Below are 19593 nucleotides of genomic sequence, written 5' to 3' on the forward strand. Positions count from 1 at the left end.
CACTTTCTAAGCCGCTAAAGATGCAGCCGCTCGTATGAAGAATGCCAACAGATAGATAGTTAGACGAAAAGGTACAGCGGATGTTTGCCTTTAGGCCAAAAGAAAAAAACTTATATCTTAGGCAGTAAGTGGGGGAACAAGAGACTTCTGCGATCTAACTGTAAACTGGCCAACACAATAAAGTTAGCGGCAGCAGTCTCTCTGAGTGAAATAATTAAAATTCCATGCTCATAACTTCCGCAATTAAGGCATAAGAGGAAAACTGAGTCCTATCCAGGAGTCAGGGAAGCTAATTTCAACGCACAGTTGACGCGATCAACGGCAGCCGACAACATATGGCAAAGGCAAAGGCAAAGGCAAGGCATAGGCACTTCAAAAAGTGCCATGGGCCTGGCCAAGCCAAGAATACTTGCCACAAATGTTGCTAGCAAACTTTGTCTGACAGGCGTTGGGCTCTGGCTTTACCTCTGCCTGACTGGCTCACTGTCTGCTTTTGTGTCTTTACAACTATGATGTTGACGATGACGACGACGGCGAAGACCACTACGTCGCGGACGCGGACGCAGACGCCGACGACCAACGCATGCCACACGGTACACGCCTGCACTAATGAAGTAATTCATTGAACCGTGCTACGCTGCTGTTTCCATTAGTTTAGTGCACCCGCTACTACAAAAACATACACGCCTACGCTGCCGCCTTTTTTTCCCTATGCCTTTGCCTTTACCTTCGCCCATTTCATTTATTTTGAATTTAAACGCTGCTGTTTCTGCTGGTTTTTGGCAAACATCTGCGCTTCCTGGCTAGCACATTAGATCACTCTCCGACAGCGTGGCCAGAACTCGCAACACCTCATCCCCATCTTGATCTGTGTCGGGCAGCTTGACCTCGCCTTAGAAACACGTATAAGTAAACACTGACACACCCTGTTATCAGTTTTGACCAACCCTGTTGAGAAAAATGTCTTTGATAATTAAGCGAGCCGTCGTTTCTATTCGATCCCAAACCGATCCGTTCCATCTCACTCCATTCTAAACTATTCAACATCACTCTACCTCTCAACACTCCTCTTAACTCTACTCTCTACTCACATATTCTAACGATTGCACTTTCCCAAAAAAAAGCGCAAGAACTTTATCTGACATGCCGCAAGCCAGGCATATAAAGTAGCAACAGCTTTAAGTGGAGAGTGGCTTGGCTTGCTTTTGGCTTTTTCCCCCCCTTCACGAGTCCACCATCATCTTAATAGAAATATGCGTGTGGAAGAGCTTGTGTGTGTGTGTTTGTGTGTGTGCTGTTGCTGCTGTGTTGTGCATATCAAAATCCATTAGTGGCTTTTGTAGAAATAATCAACAACGACACCAAAAATATATATAAGCGACCACATGAGAAAAGGAAAGAAAAAAAACTGCAAACTTACTGCAGACGATTCGCATTCTCTACCTTTCTCTTTCACTCAATGGTGGTCATATCCCCATATCTATGCCCCGGCTAAGTGAACATTTGTAATGGTCAGTCAGTCAGTCAGTCAGACGGCGGCGGTGGCGGTGGTGGCACAGGCCACTGCCTTCTCGTCTCATCTATCAGCAAACGCGTTTGTTACACTGTCCACAGTTTAAGCGGATGCGAACATATCAATACACTGAGAGAAACTACAGAAGACTCAGGAGATGACATCAGTTTCTACCTAATTTACTCATAATTTATTTAGTTTCAACGATTTATAGATAAATGTGTTTTAAACTATCTAAATTCACTTAAAAACTGAACCATTTTTTCTAGAGTGTTTTTGCACTGTGTATTCACAAATAGTTCATATATGTACATAGATGTTGTTTACCCCTGGTTTGTTTTATAGGGTTCCATTGGCTTGCATCTAATCATTTGTTTTCGTTGTTCATTTCAAACAGAGCGTATCGAAAGGCATTTTGTAAAAATAATTACAACTGCGGTTATTTGGCGGACGCTGGTTCGTTCGTTAGTTCGTTCATTCTTTATTATTATCATCGTGTTGAGTATTTTGCTGGTCAGTGGCTTGTCTCCGCATAGTTATAGATGCATGTAAATAATTGCATTTAATTATAAATTCTATAATGAGGCAGCAGAAGTTCATGCACACATATTGCTCCATTGTGCCTTCGAGCGATTAAATTTATCAGCGTCAAGTGGTGATTGTGATTGACTTGTCGGCATGCAAAATATGCAAATATTTACTATATGTAAGTAAGCAAAAGTATGTCCATATTTACATAGCACTCGTTCTTTTGAGATTGCGCCATAAATCAAAATTCTTCAAGAAAAAAAAATTAAAGCTCTACATAATTTATGATCTTTTCACATGGTAAACAAAAACTGACGTCACATATAAAATAAATAATCTATATATGCATATAATACCTATAAATAAATGTAGTTAATTTCATTTAATCACTTCCAAAGACATCAATTTAATATTCATTAATAGAATTCCTTAAGTTAATGTATCGAATAACTCTATGCAATTTGGGACTGTAGAGATTTATGCCAGTTTTTGTTACCCCACAGATTTATGTTTAATTCGACCTTAACCAATTTATTATTATTTTGGTATTTATAAATGGTGACATTTGTTGCCTTTGGAACTCAATCACCATATAATATTTTACGATTCGCCAGACTGTAGCACAGTGTGTCACAGCTATATAGCAAGTCAATTTCAATTTATCTCCATAGGAAACTATCATGGGCGTAGCAAGGATTTATGACATAGCATTCCACATATGAAAAAAGCGTTAAACTATTTATAAGTATATTATTGTCCATGGAAATGATCGCATTCCAAATTATGTCATTTCATGGAACGAAACTTTTTACTAACAGTACAATTTATTGTAAAATATAAAAAGTATGTAAAGGTTAAAATCTATATATTTAAACGTAATATCTCTCCCTATTTCAAAATATTGTTAAGACTTTCTTTAAAGACTGATTTTTTTGTTTTGCAAAATGGATTTGCAATTTTTTTTGATGCTATCTGCAAAAGTCACGCACATTTCCCCTCGCCATGCCCATGGCGTCATTCTGTTTATTTCGTTTATGTATTTTATAGCCGGAGATCTGCGCCTCCGTTCTATTAGTTGTTTAAATGTTGAATTATAAATCTTTATGTAGATCTTTTGGCAATTGTTCAAGGCTGACGCATACAGATGTCAGACAGGAGACAGTCCGAGCAAACAGTGGGCACAAATTGCGTACAAATTGTATATATCTATCCAAATAGAAAAAAAAAATAAACAGAAATTAAGAGAAAGAAAAAGTCAAATGCTAATTTCTATGAGCTCTGACAAAATTTCAACTGAGATCTCTGTGATTTTTTAGATGTGTGTGTGCGTGTGAGTGTATAGTATGTATGTATATTCAATTTCCTTTCTTTGGCGACCCACTTATCAATAGAAAGTTCTACTCAAAGAGCATTTTCTCCTTGGATTTGAGTTGCCACTAATACAAATCAGCCTCAGTCTGGGTCTGGGCCACATTTGTTTGTTTCTTCGTTGTTGTTTATATACTATACATATTTGTTTATTTGCTTATCAGCTCGTCGGCGTCTCTAATTAATTTTGGTGTTTTTTTTTCCTCCCCTACTACCCCCTATCTCTCACTCTCCTTCTCGGTTACCCCATCACTCTGTAACCTAGCTCAAATCCGATCCGGTTCATGCGACTTTGCTGCCCACACATAGTAATGGGCCTGGCAAACTAATTAAGGCACAGATACAAATATAACGCCAAGTTTTATCGAAACGATCGAAACTAAAATCAAATAGGAAGGAAAAATAGAAGAAAGAAAAACAAAATCAACTGCGCCGGCGCTATCTTTGGAAGAGCATACATACATATAAAATAGCATAGATATACATACATATACAAACACAGAGACCCAAAAGATTATTAGCTAAGGAAAAAAGCAACTGAGAAACTGTTTATCAGCAACTAATGAACAAAGCTCGTCGCCAGAATGATAACACAGTGAGAGAGGGAGACAGAAGACTAAAAAATAAGAATTTCTTTTCCATTTCAGAGCACGTGTGCTTACCGAAAACAAAACCATGAAAAATACCAAACATTTACGAAAAGATTCATTTGCCCCCACATTTTTAGCCCCTTTTCCATAGAGATAGAGTCAAGTTTGAGCATTAAATCGCTGACCGCTCTCTCATCAATCAAAACTTTTGAGTGTCCCACAATAATATTTATAATAATTTAAAATATTTGTTTTTTCCCCTTTCTGCTTCTTCTGCTTGAGTTGTGAGTTGAGTTGAGTTGTGTTTTTTTTTTTTTGCCTTTCAACGTTTTCAATTTCATTTAGAGGCCTTTAATTGCCGAAATCAATTCAATAGCCAGTTGAACGCGTTAAAAGCAACAGCAGCACCAGCAGCAGCAGCCTCAGCAAATCGAAAATTTCAATAATTATTAACAAGACGGCGAGTTCATTAGCGCCGCAGGCGAATGAACGAAATTGTTGTTGCTGTAGTTGTGTTTTTTTCTGTTTTTTTCATTTTTAGGTATTTTTTGTTTAATAAAAACACAAATAAATGTTGGGTAATTAAGACTTGTCTTTCTGTACAGCATATATGTATGTAGATCTCTCATACATTGTATGGTATTTAGTTGGTAGTTGGGGTCTGGGCCAGAAAAGTAAAAGAGCAGAAAAAATGTGCGCGTCGCACTTTGCCAAAAGGCGTTTCGAAACTTGTTCTACAACTTGTTTTTTACATATTGAACTAGAATTGCTTACCAAACATTGAGTACCGCCGAGAGAGTGACGAGTTTTTTTTTTTTTGAACCAAGTATTGCCGAGTCAGGCGATAATATGTAGCTCCGCACCATATGCGATAATGTTGCTAGCACATGATATAATATAATTGGAATGCACTGCAATTGAGTTGCACTCACTTGCAGAGAATGAACGAACGAACGAACAAACTATGCATATACGTTTACATATAATTCCCACTTATCAACGAAAAAGAAAAACCGAAGTTAACTCTACTCGATTGCGCTTGGCTTGACTCAACTTACAGCAGTAAATTTCCATAAATTTACATGCCATAAATCAAATTGAAAATGTTCTTCTGCCCAGCTAGACGATCTCATATGTTTTTTTTCGATCTGATCTTTGGGTAGTCCACTCTTATCTACATTGGCTGTCTCTTGGCTGCTGCTGTTGTTGTTGTTGCTGCTGGTATATGATGAAGAAACTAAACAGTATATGTACATATATGTATTGGCTTATCAGTCCTCTCAGCCTCTGACAAAGTGCAGTCAACTCTGAAGCTGCATTTCCTCGTATAACCGCCAACACCAACAACAAGCAAACATCATCATATGCATCATCATTGTCTTCATTCTTCGTCATTGGTATGATGACTAACTTAACTTGGTTGGCGGCACCCCACGCAGTTTTAAGACATGCGGCATGTTTTTGTTGTTGTCGTAGTCGTTGTTGTTGTTGTTGTTATTTGCTTAAACAAAACACAGCCGGCAAAATGGCAAATGCTGACGGCGATGAACTCATTCATTTCTTCATTCATGCAGCGGCACAGAGCCACAGACAATCAAAAGAACAACAACGACAGCAGCCCCAAAATGGCAGTCACTCTCCGTAAGTCACTCAGAATTTTTTCCAATATTTTATCCACTGCTTTTTAACATGCCTAATGGACAACAACAACAACAACAACGTTTACAGGAACAACAGCAACAACGATTGGCAATATTGCTGATGTTTTTGTTGTTGTGCTCAAAAGGGAGACTCACGTAGCGAGTAAAAGTAAAGAATTACTTCAATACCTATGACTAATTCAGTTGACCGATAAAGTTTGCAAGTAATTTCTTTTCTTAGCAATATCGGGGTTGTGATCCCAATCCCAAAACTGAATCCCTCATGCACAATACCAATACCAAGGTGCTTTTTAAATGCAACGTTGCAGTTTTCACTCTTGGCACTTACGTCATCAAGCGTCAGACCCATCATTTGAAGTAATGTCAGTCAGTCAGCAATAATTCGTGATACATACACAACAAGAAAATAAGGGATTAAATAAATCAATATTCAATTGATATGAATTTTCTCCGTATTGAGCAATAAACATAAGAGTAAACAAGGAAATGATTCTAAACTGAAGTTTGCGAAAGATTAATCTAGCAGAAAAATTCCGGAAATTCGTTACATTTTTGTAATTTTGGTTTCTTTCTGATATGAAATCATCATCGCTTCTTAATTTTTTTTTTTTTCTGTTGTCTCTGTAAACATTTTCGAATATTATATGAGTTTCTTTCAATGCATTTAGCAGACAGTTGATATGTCTGACTGTCTGTCTTTTGGCTGTCCGATTGCATATGGCGCTACTCATTGCTTTGCTTTATTTCTGATAGTACTCTTTGCGAAAACGCGAAAATGCACGTCTAGGAAAATTGTTGTTATTTTCGTTGTCACTTTGTATACGAGTCAAAACAAAACAGAACGAAGAAAATACAACTAAGCGATGAACTGTACGAGAATTAATAATATATATAATACAGGGTGTTCATGATGTTTGCTTACGAATTTCAACATGGAAATGACAATTCGCTGGAAACTAACCTGTAATAAGAATAGAATGAAAAATTGATTAGCTACGAGATCACAAGTAATAATAATAAAATAGAGCGTAAAAATAAATAAATTGTAGTAGAGACAGTTAATAAGAGTCTTCAGCCATATAATTTACACTTAAAATATGACATATTTTTACTTGAAAGTAAACTAAAAACGATTCTAATTTAACAGAAAGTTCACTGTTATCTTTTTGTGTTAAACATTTCGATTTGAAGTCTATCTACAAACAAGAAACAGTTTTTTCAAAGTTTTTGGGGTACATGGGGTAAACACCCTTTAGAGCATATAAAATCTCGACCCACTATCAAAAATTAGATCATTCTATATTGCAAAAGTTCACGTCAATTTATTTTTATGATGGCGCCAGAAACAACAAAATTAATCATCATTCATTCGTGAGATGAGAGAAGCGGGTATGAAACGCATGTAAACGGAAATGGCACATGTATCGATTAAATATATATTTGTTATTATGTATATGGTAAAATTGTCAATGTGAGTATATATATTGTCGAGTTATCAATTGCAAATCACGTATCAAGGCTGATTCACACATTCTAATCGTGGGCAAAAAGGTTCAGCAATAAAAATTAACTGAAAATTAATCAATTATTGCAAATCGTTCGATTGTTCAATCGTTTTGAGGGAGGCGGAAAAAAATAATGGGGCTAACAAAATAAACAAACCGCCCACACAATGAGCCAACAATAATGAAACACACAACGGAAGGGGCCAAATGCACAAATTGAAAATAACCAAAAAGCAACCGAATTGCACTTCAGCGTACAATGGCCATAAATATGAAATTGTATGGTAAATTAATGCTATTATAGCGTCTAAAATCCACATACACACACACACACACACACATAAAAGATATAGAAGAAAAATGCTTAGAAACGACTATGGAGAGAAGAAGAAGAAAAAAGAGCCATATTTGAAGACCTTGTACGTGTGCTGCCTACACAACCAGTTCGCAGTTTCTGTTGATTTCAATTTTGTGTGCCATGCCGGGTCTTTTTGTTTGGTTTGATCTGATCTGGCCTGGTCTCTGGGTCTCCATCGAGTTTCAACTCCCAGCTAAGATGTGTTTCTTTTCGTTTTGTTTCTTAGTTCATATGGCAGCACTTGATTTGCATAACAAATGCATCAACAGCAGCAACCCAGGCAGAAGTCTATCAAACAAAAAAGCAAAAAAAAAAATGGCCAACTAAGAGAAAAGACAGAAGAAACGGCAAAACAAAATAGCTGCTCGTTCACTCCACTCACTCGCTCACTCATTTACCATAAACACACACACACACTCACTCACTCAATATTCATCAAATGCGCACCCAAAAGTCAAAGCTCGTTGCGCTCAATTACCAGAAATTTCACTCCATTAATACACACACCTCGCGCGTTCCATAAAAAGTGAATGTCTATCATTTGCCGAGTGTTGTTACTGTCCATTATCAATGAAAATACTCTCTATTTCCATTTTTCCTCCCCTCTCTCACTGTGCTTCTGTGTCTCTGATCATACATTTCCGCTTTTATGCAAAATTAATTGAGCTTAATTATGGCCCAAAAATTGGCATCAATTGAACGCCTTTTGGATTAGATCACCTGCTATTTGCTATGCCGACCGACCAACCGACCGTCAAGCATGAAGAAAGACAAATTGCGTCAAAAACAAAAGTAAAAAATTAAACCATAAATGTACATATATATAGAAAATCAAAAGACCGTGGTAATATCCATCACACTGTTCTTTCTATACTCTTCAAATGTTAGTTCTTTGATGTGACATTTACGTATTTTAATATTAGCTGCCAAGAGAAATCTTTTATTACATCTAAACTAGTTATAAATTGGCAAGATTGCCAAAACCATTTGATCTCTAGACTTTCGAGCAATTAAAATATAATGTGTGTGTAATATAAATATAAATGGATTATGCACATAAATTGGGTTTTTACATTTTGAAAACATTTTTAATCCTAACCTCGACCCAGGAGAATATCATCCATAAAATTGGAAAGGTCACAAAAGCCAATATCTTATTGAAATGGATTTTTATTACAATTATTAAAATCGGATTAGTTGATACATTAAAAAAACAAAATTTCGCCAAGTTCAGTGCCCTTTCACTGTTTGTTCTGATGAAAAAATAAGTTATTAATAAAATTTATGTTATTTTTTAAACTAAATAAACTAATTTGGCATTACAGTGAGCGAAACAAGAAATGATATCCGCCTATTTGTGATATCCAGTAAGTAGTTGGAGCCTTCTTCTATTTGATTGGTAAATGATGCTAATAACTGAACTTTCTTACTTCTATTGTCAAGTTTTTAACAATAAGAATTATTTTAAACTAAACACTGACCTCTAATACCATATTAATAGCATTTATTTAGAAACCCACATAACCGATACGAAAGGGTATATAAAATATAAAATTAGTTAGCAAAATAATCAACAATAGAAATATTTTTAGCTTGACACTGAGGCTGCTAATAATAAACAAAGGGAAATATAATTAACCAAGTTCGTTAAAAAATGCTAATTTAGTTGTTGTTTTTTTTTCTCTTGCCCTTTTAATGGCGCCATAATAACGCCCTTCGACGATGTGTGTGTGTGTCCGGTCCGCGGAGATTATACCCAAAAAAAAAAACTGTTGCACCCACGCAACAGAAGACGACGTGTCAGCTATTGACAAATTGGCGAAAATTTGACGTTATGCATGAGAAAGGGTGCTGGATAGTGCGGGTGGATGGGGAGATGATGGAGAGGGTCGTAGCACTACGTGATCGATAGAACGACAGCCCTTGAAGGCAGCAGGTAAATGGACAGGTGAGTGGGCAGTGGGTATTAGTCAGCCAGTCGATTGCGTAGCACAGTTGGCTCCCTTTGATTTGTTTGCATTTTCACATTAACAATATTTATCAGTCAATTACGTCGTAAACAAAACGAAAACGAAATGAAACGGACAGACCACCAGCATTCTGTATACGTACACACACACATACATACATATTTCGAACGTCTGTATGTTAAGTATGGCAAATATGTCTAGTATGTACTATGGGCAAAAGGTTAATTATGCAGCCACAGAGATGAGAGATGAGTGAAGATTGGGATGGATCAATGAAATTTCCTCATGGAAATGAAACAAAAAGAAGAAAAAAAAACACAAAAACACTCTCAGACCGCTCGTCACTCAGTTCGTCAATCATTTGTACTGCGGCAGCGAGAGCATTACATGAAAATCGTGTTTGTATTTTGTTTTTTTGGTCTTCTCCTTTTTGTTGTTGTGCTGTGCTGTGTTTTTCTTTTTGTCCAACACAATTTTCACTGCATTTTTTACAGTCAAACAAATTTTTTGACAAGCAACTGACAGAAATTGACAAGCGCACGAGCAATGGACCAGCGCAAATGCATGGGGAGCAATAACTCCACATATAACCATACATCCATCTAACGATCCATCCATCCATCCATCTGTTCAACCATTATACATATATATATGTATGTATGTATGGAGAGTCCAGAGAACGCTGCAAGCCGATGTGAAAGATGGTTCCAGCTGTGAAAAGGTCAACAGACAGAGAGCCAAAAGACCTAGACAATCAGACATTTAGACAAGCTGTGTCTGTCGTGCAGAGTTATTGCCATTGTGGTTGTTGTTGTTGTTGTTAATGTTGCCTCACTTTCGAACGGTCTTCAAAAAGAAAAGAAAAGTGTGGCCTGAGAACCAAGAAAAGCATTTCTCCAATGGCCTGTTTAGAGCAACGAGCTAATATTGACAAATTAAATGCAGGTTAATGTGCCTTAAATCTGTATGTGATTGGTTTCATTTACAAAGTGATCTACCCTGCTGGGACTGCATTTAGACAGAGAGACAGCGACTGATATATATATAGAGAGAGAGAGAGACTTACTTATCTTGTCCTTGTCTTTAAAAAAATAAAGGAACATGGAAATTTCTTTTCCATTCTATTTATTTTTACTTGCGTGTGATGTGGCCAACATATGTAAGACATAACAAAATATACAATACATAAAGGACAAATAGAAACCCACACACAGAGGCATATTGTCAGATAAACAATGAAAAGTGAGGAGGAAATATATTTTTTTACATATCAGACATACATATATATTTTGTTTTTAATTTAATTACATTAATCTAAGCATTTAACCTTCAAACAATTAACCAAGACTATGTATTTTGAGCAAGCAATTAAGTCAGAAATAATAAGCAAATTCAAAAGTTAATATTAAAATCCATTTCTGCTCGAAAAAGTATAAAATCTATATCAGATTCTAAGCGATTTCAATATGATCATACTTGAAAGCAAATGTTTCTGTGATTGTGTGTGTGTGCAAACGCATACAGATAGACATAAACATGCACACAGACACGTGAGTAAAAACTGGCAGCCAAAGGCAAGGCAATTCAAAAGTCATTGAGGCGCAAAAGTCAAGCATAAATATATTTGAAATAATGTTTGCTGGCCCCGCTGGCACTGGGTCTCTGCGTTTTCGTCTTTGGGTCTGAGGTCTGGGTCTGGCCATCGTTGTGTGGCATAATTTGGTGAGAGTTCGAGTTCAACAGCTGAAAAACAGCCACAACAACAGCAATAGAGCGCAAAAGAGCACCAAACAAAACACATTAACTTGAAATAAGAACAACACGAAATGGGAAATGGAAAAGAAGAAAAATAAAGGAGAACCAAACTGCTGCATAGAGCTAGAGGAAAATCTGGGGAATCTCTCTGAGCAACTGGAGAACGTAGAGAGCTATAGCTATAAAGACTGAGGCGACGTTGTAATAGACGATGTCTACGTTGATGACCTCAGTTAAAAATAAATAATACTTTACATTGTTTGAAATTAGTTGCTGTTTTTGGCTAGATTATTTTGCTGCTACTCTCTATCTATCTATCTATCTATCGTGTAGTTTATACACACACAGACAGACACAGGGGCATTCATATGAGTGGCTCATCTAAGTTCAGGGTGGCGCTCAGTGTCGTCCCCCAATAGCAACAACAATAATAATGATCATCATCATCTTGGGGACGCCAACATGTTGGGCGTTTGGGCCCATACAAATCATGTTGTCAACTTTACATGTAGCCATAGCAGCTGGAGCAGAAGGTATTTTGTGTAAAAATTCTTGTTAGACATTTATCACAAATGAAATTGATGAACCTGCCAGCAGTATATAGAATACATAGTGACAATTCAGATCTAAATGCCTGTAACCGGGTTTGTTTTTTTACCCTTTTTCTCTCTGTTTTTTTTTTCGGTTGGTAGGTTTTTTCAATTTTGTGTGTTTCCCTTTATTTTTTCAGTTTTATTTACCTGAAATTTGCTGTTATATTAAACACACACAGCACGCACAAGTGTTTCGTTATGGACATATTTACATAAGTACACACACACACGAATACAATAATATGTAGAGTATAAACAAAAAACGAGTTTAATACATAAAAGCGCTGGTGGTGGCGTTGTAAAAGCAAAAACAAAACTACAACAAGGGCTGCTACAACAAAAACAATAAGATCAACAGAACCCAAAACGTATTACCATGGCAAAAACACAATTCTCTGTTTTTTTTTATATAGTCTCTCGAAAGAAAGAACAGGTCCCTTCTTTATAATATTTAACGCTATAAATTGAGGGAAATACGAACTGTGGGAGCGAGTTAGCTCTCACAATGACGCACAGAAGAAAAAAAGGAAAAAAACAAAAACCAGACCGGAAATTTTATTTCGCTGAGTTTTTTCCATAAATATGCAAATCAATGCGTTTGTATACACTTAATTAATATAGCTAACACTAATAGTAATGTAGACAGAGAGACAGAGTGTATTTATGGTGAAGGCAAATACAGCAAGTACCTACGTTAAAGTGTCTGTATAAATATGGTTAACAAAGAAAAACTCCAGATTGTTATTATGATTTATGAATCAAAACTGTCGCATAGAAATCAGTCTGTATGGCCTATGATCGGCGGAAATGGTAAAAGAAGCCAACTGATCGGAGATAACTCTGTCTTGAGTGCGTGTGACTGATGGAAATTGAGCTATGAGGGGACAGATAATGCTAGCGACTAACTAACAATGAAAACAACAACAACAGATGTGTGTGTGTGTGTGTGTGTGCGTGTTTGTGTATATATATTATATAGGTTATCACTATCATTCACAATGCTGGCAAAGAGCAACGAGAGCTGACAAGATAAAGCTAGCTGGCGTAACTAAAAAAGGAGAGACAACCGCAGCCCAGACCCATTCGAGGCAGCTGGCAATTGCTATCGCTGGCTCTACTCTTCGTATCGCTAACTCTATCGGTATGTGTGTGTGTGAGTGTATATCTGTGTGTGGCATATGCCGGTTTGAGTACGTTTTTTTTTGTTTTTACTTTTTGGAGTGAAAGTAACTGCAAACATCGCGACAATCACTAAAATGTATCTATCTAAACGTTGACTTCTTTCTTTTTTTTTGGTTTTGTTCTAAGAATCAGAGATACTTTAACCATAAACTGGCTATGATCTGCAGATAGGTTAGTGTTTACTCTCTCTCTAGGTGTATGATAAGCTGCCATGTATTTACCTTTTTGGACGCGTTTACAGCTGGCTTGGCAGTGACGTTGAGAATAAAGATAGTACGAATATCTCTGCTATTTTTTTTTTGTTGGGTCTAAAACTCTTTTTTTAACTCACAAACACACATTGAAATCAAATCAAATTCTATAATTAAACACCAATTAGATTTTTATGCACAATTCTTTCATTTGAGAGATTTAGATATTCTTCTCTATTTCTTTTTTTTTTTTATTTGGGGCGTTGTTACTTTTAATCACTTTATTTATTTTGGTGCTTGCGCTCGTTTTCATTACATTACAACATGTTTTTTCTATGTGTGTGTGTAAAAACAAATATATTTATGCCAGAAATTTAGTAATCGTAATCAAAAAAACAAAAGGCACTACAAATATACACATACACTGATACAAAACACCAAACGCACGCACACACACACAGAGGCAGGCACTCAAAGTGTATGGAACCGTACCGAACCGCAAAGAAAACTCATTTTTCACGCACTATTTAGCTTTATATATTTTTCCCCTTAAAAAACTTACTTTTCCGATTATTCTTTCTCTTACACTTTTTTCTGTTTTTGGTTTTATCTCTTTTGAATTTTTATTTTCTATTTCAGTTGGAGAAGAGGGCGTGCAAAATTCAAGCTAAAAAAACAACAAAATGTGAGCACACAGCATGACAAACGATGCGTTTGTTTTGTTTGCAACTGCAATTTCCGCGCTTCGTACACTCATTCGACCCGTTCTTCTTTATGTGCTCATATGCACATACATGAAAATATATGTATGTATATATTTTTGGATTAATTTTTCCCTTTTTTTTTTTTTTTTGATTTTGTTTTGTTTTTTGTTTATACTAAATGCAAAACAAACGTTTTCTTTCTTAACAAACTCGAATATCGCCTCGTCGCTTGGCTCGTTGCAGTTGCCCGCTGTTGTTGTTGTTTATCGATTTCGTTTGGTTTAGTATTTTTCGTCGAAATATTCGTTCACGTTCTGTCTATCTCACGCTGCGCCTCGGCGCTCATTCATAAAACGTATCCGCTAGATACAATATAGTAGGTGATAGCGTATGCGCTCGCTCGTTATATCGACCCGTTCGTACGTCTGTAAAGCTTGGCAAGCGATTGCCGACTGGTTGTGGTTGGTAGGTTGTTCGTTCCGCTCAGATCGTTCAGTTGTGCGACATACAGTGGTTCACAGTCTCGAATTAAATCGATCAAATGTGGGTGCATTCTTGATGGAAATGTTCCTAATGTTTAGGTAAATGAAGAGTATTTTAAAAGTATCTAAAGTCTTTAATCTGATAAAGAGTGTTTATAGCTACCAACTTTTACTTCTTTATGCTTTATATTTTGTAAAAACTTACATAAAGTATTTTGGAAAAATGAACCACTGTGCCCCAGTAGCTCATGGTCGCGTTAACAGCTCTGTCTGAGTAGCTAACAGAGCCGATCTTTCCTGGAAGTAGGGGGTGGCAACAATGTTTGAACGAACATGTCGTTGTTCGATGCGCACAGTGGTTAAAAATCAAGCAATACAACTGTAACTCTACGATTTTTGTCAATGAACTTGTGGCATCTCAAACTACCCAACCGAATTTCTGCTTTACAACAAAAGAATTATATAAAGTTTATCAATCGAATTCGAAAACCAAAGCCGTTTCTCTCCTTTTTAGCTAAGAGACAAGCAGCAGTTGGCGAGAGAAAATTAAGTTCCTCTCATTTAACCATTGAAAGAAAGTAAAAACAATGAAAGAAAAACTCCACCTGCGGCGGTTTTGTGTGTAAATTTACACACTTTCTTATGGCCTAACAAGCGGTGATAAAAAAAAAACCCTCTAGGTCTGGTCCTATGTCTTTATTTAGAGTGCACTCGCATTGTGTTGTTTGTTTTCTTGCGTTTTATGACGGGGAGTCTCTCTTGTGTGAGCCTACGAGTATGTAATATCTTTTGTTGCAGCATCCCTCCTCTTGGGCTAGTTTGTATTTATCGTTGTCTTAAATCGTACAGTTCTTATCAGTTCGTCTTTGTGTTATCTGTTGTTTTATAGCCCTCTAAGCATTTTATGACCGACCGCAAGTTCCAATTTCCAGGAAAGCGATTTAACACTTTCATTGTTTTAATTTGATTAGCGCCTTTGTGTATCATTAGATTAACAGTTTTCCATTTGGCTGTGAAAGAAAGCGATAAGCATATGGATACCATATGAAATTTCATCCAACTTGTAATTGTAAAAGAAGAAGTTCCATTTGATGAATGAACCTTTGAAATATCTGACACGAATAACAACTATTCATCAGGATTAGCTGTGTCAACTCTTTCCTGCTTTATCACTGCACTCCTCTCTTTCTCTTTGGTCAGAATTAGTTATACATATGTAGTAGGGCTCTATCTTTCGCTCAGTTCGTTGATTTCATAACTATTTCGAGGTGTGTCGGCAGTCTCATCCTTATCAAAGGTGCGCATCAACGTCACAGAGAGTTACCCGATTCCCATCCTATGCTCCTTACCCCCATCCCGGTCAGGCTACGTGCCTGCTTTGAAATCGAAACCCCTGACAGTCCATTGTGTTGAAATCTAAACAGATAGAGGAAGGGAGAGAGAGCCTCTAGTGTCCCGCACCCGTGTTGCATGCTTGATCGATAGCGTCTGCTTTTTTTCTGAGTGGCTGTAGTTTTTGTTGTTTTTTCTTCTTCCACTGAAAGGTAAATAAAAACGAAAACAAAAAGATGCCAAGCAGATATTTTCGAGCATATTTTGAATACTTTTCAATGCCAATGCCAAACGCTGATTATCAATATGAGCGTGTGTGGGTGTGTGTGTGTGTTAGGATGTATCTGTGTGCATGAGTACGCTTATATGTGTGTGATCTTTTCTCTTTGCATAAATAATGCAAATAAAGCGCTATAAAACATAGTTATATATTTTGCACACAGCGGGAAGCTGGCCAATAAAGTTGTATGGGGATTTTCCCTGATGCCCCACCGAACTCGATATACCAAAAGCCGAAACCAAGTGAAAAGTGCCATAAAAAGAAAAAATAAAAGGCAATGCTCGAGCACTCTCTCAGCGACATCATTCTGTTAATGGTCTCACTGTCCCCAAATGTTTCGATTTGCCAAATTGCCGCCACCCCCATCCCCGATTCTCCATCCCCCTAAATGCATTTGCGCCATTTGCGAGGCATTTGGTGGCTGATAAGTCAACGTTTTATGGACGCGCGCTCACTTAACTTGATTATAAACGACAGCAGGCGGCCCGCGTAATATAAAATCGCTTTTCATTATGTCCAAGGCATGTGAAATTAATAAGCCGGGCCAGTTCAAGCCAATCCAGCACCGGCAGTTCGATAGTCTCTCTCTCTGGCAAGTCAAGTTCGTTGCCTAAGTCTTTTGTTTTGCATGGCTACATTTTGTGTATTTTTTGTTTTTCTTCGCGTTTATAATTCGCCAAAACTCCCCGCTGTGTGTATTTGTGGATAAACAAAATCAAAAGACGCCTTAAATGTTCATTAATTCAAATTGATTCTAATCGTGACGCATTCATTAATCTAAGCGCCACCCCACGCATGTGGCGTTTGGCCAAATGCAATTTCTATTGCCTGCAACATTTTTATTGATGAGTCTCTGCGAATTGAGCTGCCGGCATTGCTTTGGTTCCGACCATGACCACAATGGTGTGATTAATGGTCGGATACTCGAAGAGACAGAGTAAAACGGAGTAGGGCCCATGTTCTATGACAAACGAGCGTATATTTATGACTTTATCCATGGTGCAACCATGGCAGGTAGTCAGAGAGACAACTTTCTGACTCTGGCTGCGTCGTGTATTTACATGGGATCCTTTTTTACTTCCGCTTTGTTCGGCCACTTGTTACTTTGCACGCAAATAACAAGATTTTAAGTGCTATTTGTTTGCCAGATAAGTCATATATCCATTAAACAGAACCATATCCCTCAATTACAAAACCCTCACCTCTGGATGACTGACTGACAGAGTGTCTAAGTGCATTTATACTCAAGTGCAAGCATTGCAGAACAGATCATGAAGAAATCTCCGCAGAAAACTGTGCATCTTCAAAGGGGAAATGGGATTTACATGCACAGTCCAAGCTGTGTCAACACTTGCCACAGCTGCCGTTATCTGCAAGGAGTTGGCCATGTCTTTTAACTTCTTATGCAAGCCGCAAGCTCAAGGTTACCGCCAGCTTTGGGTCAAACGAGCTACAACAACCATACAACTGACCGCCGCGTGAAAATCTTGTTAAACATTAAATGCCAATGAGCAAATATAAATCAACATGACAAATGACCAAAAAATTCGGTGTACCAAAGAAAAAACAAAGTAAATAAATAAATAAAAGAAAAAAAACACGAGATGAAAGAAACAAGCGTGTTGCTTGTACTTGCTTTTGTTGCAGTGCACAGTTGCTTTTGGTGTTATTATTGTTGTTGCTGTTTTTGTTGTACAATCCATTGTTGTGGGTAAGGAAATTTGCATAAATGGGTCAGCAGTCAGCTGCTGCTGTTGCTGCTTTTTAGCTGCCGGCGGCAACTTTGCCTTTGTGTACTTGTTATGCTCGATCGATCTGCATTGAAAGTGTTTCAGTTTCATCTCTCTGTGTCCCTTTCTCTTCTCCCCCTGCTCTCCTAATCTTCATCTTTTTGTTTATCGATATGGCTGATCTTTGTTATACACTTGCCATAAAAGGTATATTCGGAAGGTTATGAGATTGCAATACTTGTACATGAGATATAATAATCCAAACAAAACGTAGTTAAGAAGCAAAAAACCAAGAGTACGAGACTTTCGGATAGAATTAAAGATGGATCATTGTTTTTTGCCTAAAGGTCTTTTGACAGCTCGTCTGAAACATTTTCGAAATGAATTATTGCATGTAAAAAGAATGAAATAACAATGAAAAATGAAATGTATCCCTGGTCGAAAATTTAAACTCAAAAGAAATCAAAACTTTATGCCCCTGAGGAAAAATGTTAAACACAAAGATACAGCTCAATATTTCAGTGAAGATCAATGAGGTAAAGAACTCTGCTAAAAGTAAGACGAGTTCTCAAAAAATTTAATCTAAATGAATCATTGAATTGCTCTTACTCACACAAATCATATCGAAAAAATTCATTTCCTGTTGCTCATGTTTGTTTAAACTATTAATTTACATTCAGATAGCAAAAGTTGAAAATTGAATTTGTATTGTGATTAACATTCCTGTTTGCCTCTATTTCTAGCTTCGAAGCCAAAGACCTTACAATTAAAGTTGCATTTATGCCCTGTTATTGCCACCACACATTGGCCATAATTTGATGGCAACAAAATTCCGGGAATCTCATATTTCCATATATTTTATATGGTGCGAATCGTATGGTTGTTTGTTATTGCAAAGTTCAGAGCCGCCATGAAATTGCTATATCCTATTAGCTGTGGAAAAATGTGCCGCTGACAACTTTAGTCCCTGGAACAGGGCCGCCGATGACAGCGTCAGCATGTGTGGAAAACAATGCCACCAACCAATCAGTTAGTGTATTGCAAGTGTAAAAGAATGGGAAGGAAAATGAGTAAATATTTTAGTTTAACAAAGAGTTGCTCTTTTCTTGTGTTTTGTGTGGAGAAAATAAAGTTGCTCCAATAGTTGAAATTTCGTTTTATATCTATCTGTATATATATGAGCACGTTAAACTTTTGCTATGCCGCCACAAAGTCTACAATGACTGGCAGCCACTCTAGATCTCCGGTTGGCTGACTTTATAATTATAGAGAACGCTCGATGCCGCCGTGTCACAGTTGCCACATAAATCAAAGCTTTGGCGGAAAAGTCAGCCAAAGTTGCTGCTGCTCTCTGGCTTGCCACGCGCGACTTTGCTTTCTGAAATCATAATTCAAGACCGATCTTCCCCTTTACCAAAAGCAAGTTTACTTCTTGAGTTTTTTTTTTTTTTTTTTACATTTTTTGTCTCGAGCTTTTCGCACGGTAGATGACGGTAGCTCTGTCCATTGGCCCGAAACATGAAAACGGCAACAGAGACGTTGAGACGTAGACGATAGCAATGGGAAACGGTGACTGAGTCTCTTCTTATAGCATCCGTCTTAGTAATTAGGCGTTCATAATTAGCCAACTTGAGCGATTTTTTTTTCCTTTAACAATATATACAGATAAATGTATTTCTCTAAGAGTTGTAGAAAAATAAAGGCGTCGCTGATATTAGAAAGTTTGTAAATTTGCTGATTATTAGCGCGATATCGCATTTAATTAGATTTTACCAGGCATTCCTATAAACCAAGCAACTAACTAACAACCCAAGCAACCTATAACTTGCCATTGTGAAAGGCAACTTGAAA

The 19593-nt window shown here is 37.2% G+C and overlaps 2 protein-coding genes across 4 annotated transcripts in view; one reads left to right on the forward strand and one right to left on the reverse strand.

The window, feature by feature from the left end:
• Nucleotides 1-14358, reverse strand: part of cv-c (crossveinless c) — a 101171-nt gene extending 86813 nt beyond the window's left edge. For both annotated transcript variants that reach the window (XM_068297986.1, XM_068297983.1), the window contains exon 1: nt 13245-14358. The gene's annotated coding sequence lies outside the window, so the exon portion shown is untranslated. The remainder of the gene's footprint in view (nt 1-13244) is intronic.
• natalisin overlaps nt 1-19593 on the forward strand; it is an 81870-nt gene that overhangs the window by 59426 nt on the left and 2851 nt on the right. Inside the window, exon 1 of one of the 2 annotated variants that reach the window (XR_011033356.1) lies at nt 2103-2219. The exons of the other annotated variant lie outside the window; for it this stretch is intronic. The gene's annotated coding sequence lies outside the window, so the exon portion shown is untranslated. Of the gene's footprint in view, nt 1-2102; nt 2220-19593 lie in introns of those variants that run through there. 2 annotated transcript variants of the gene reach the window in all.

This window comes from Drosophila tropicalis, unplaced genomic scaffold (assembly GCF_018151085.1).
Source record: "Drosophila tropicalis isolate 14030-0801.00 unplaced genomic scaffold, ASM1815108v1 contig_859, whole genome shotgun sequence".
NCBI classification, from domain to species: Eukaryota; Metazoa; Arthropoda; class Insecta; order Diptera; family Drosophilidae; genus Drosophila; species Drosophila tropicalis.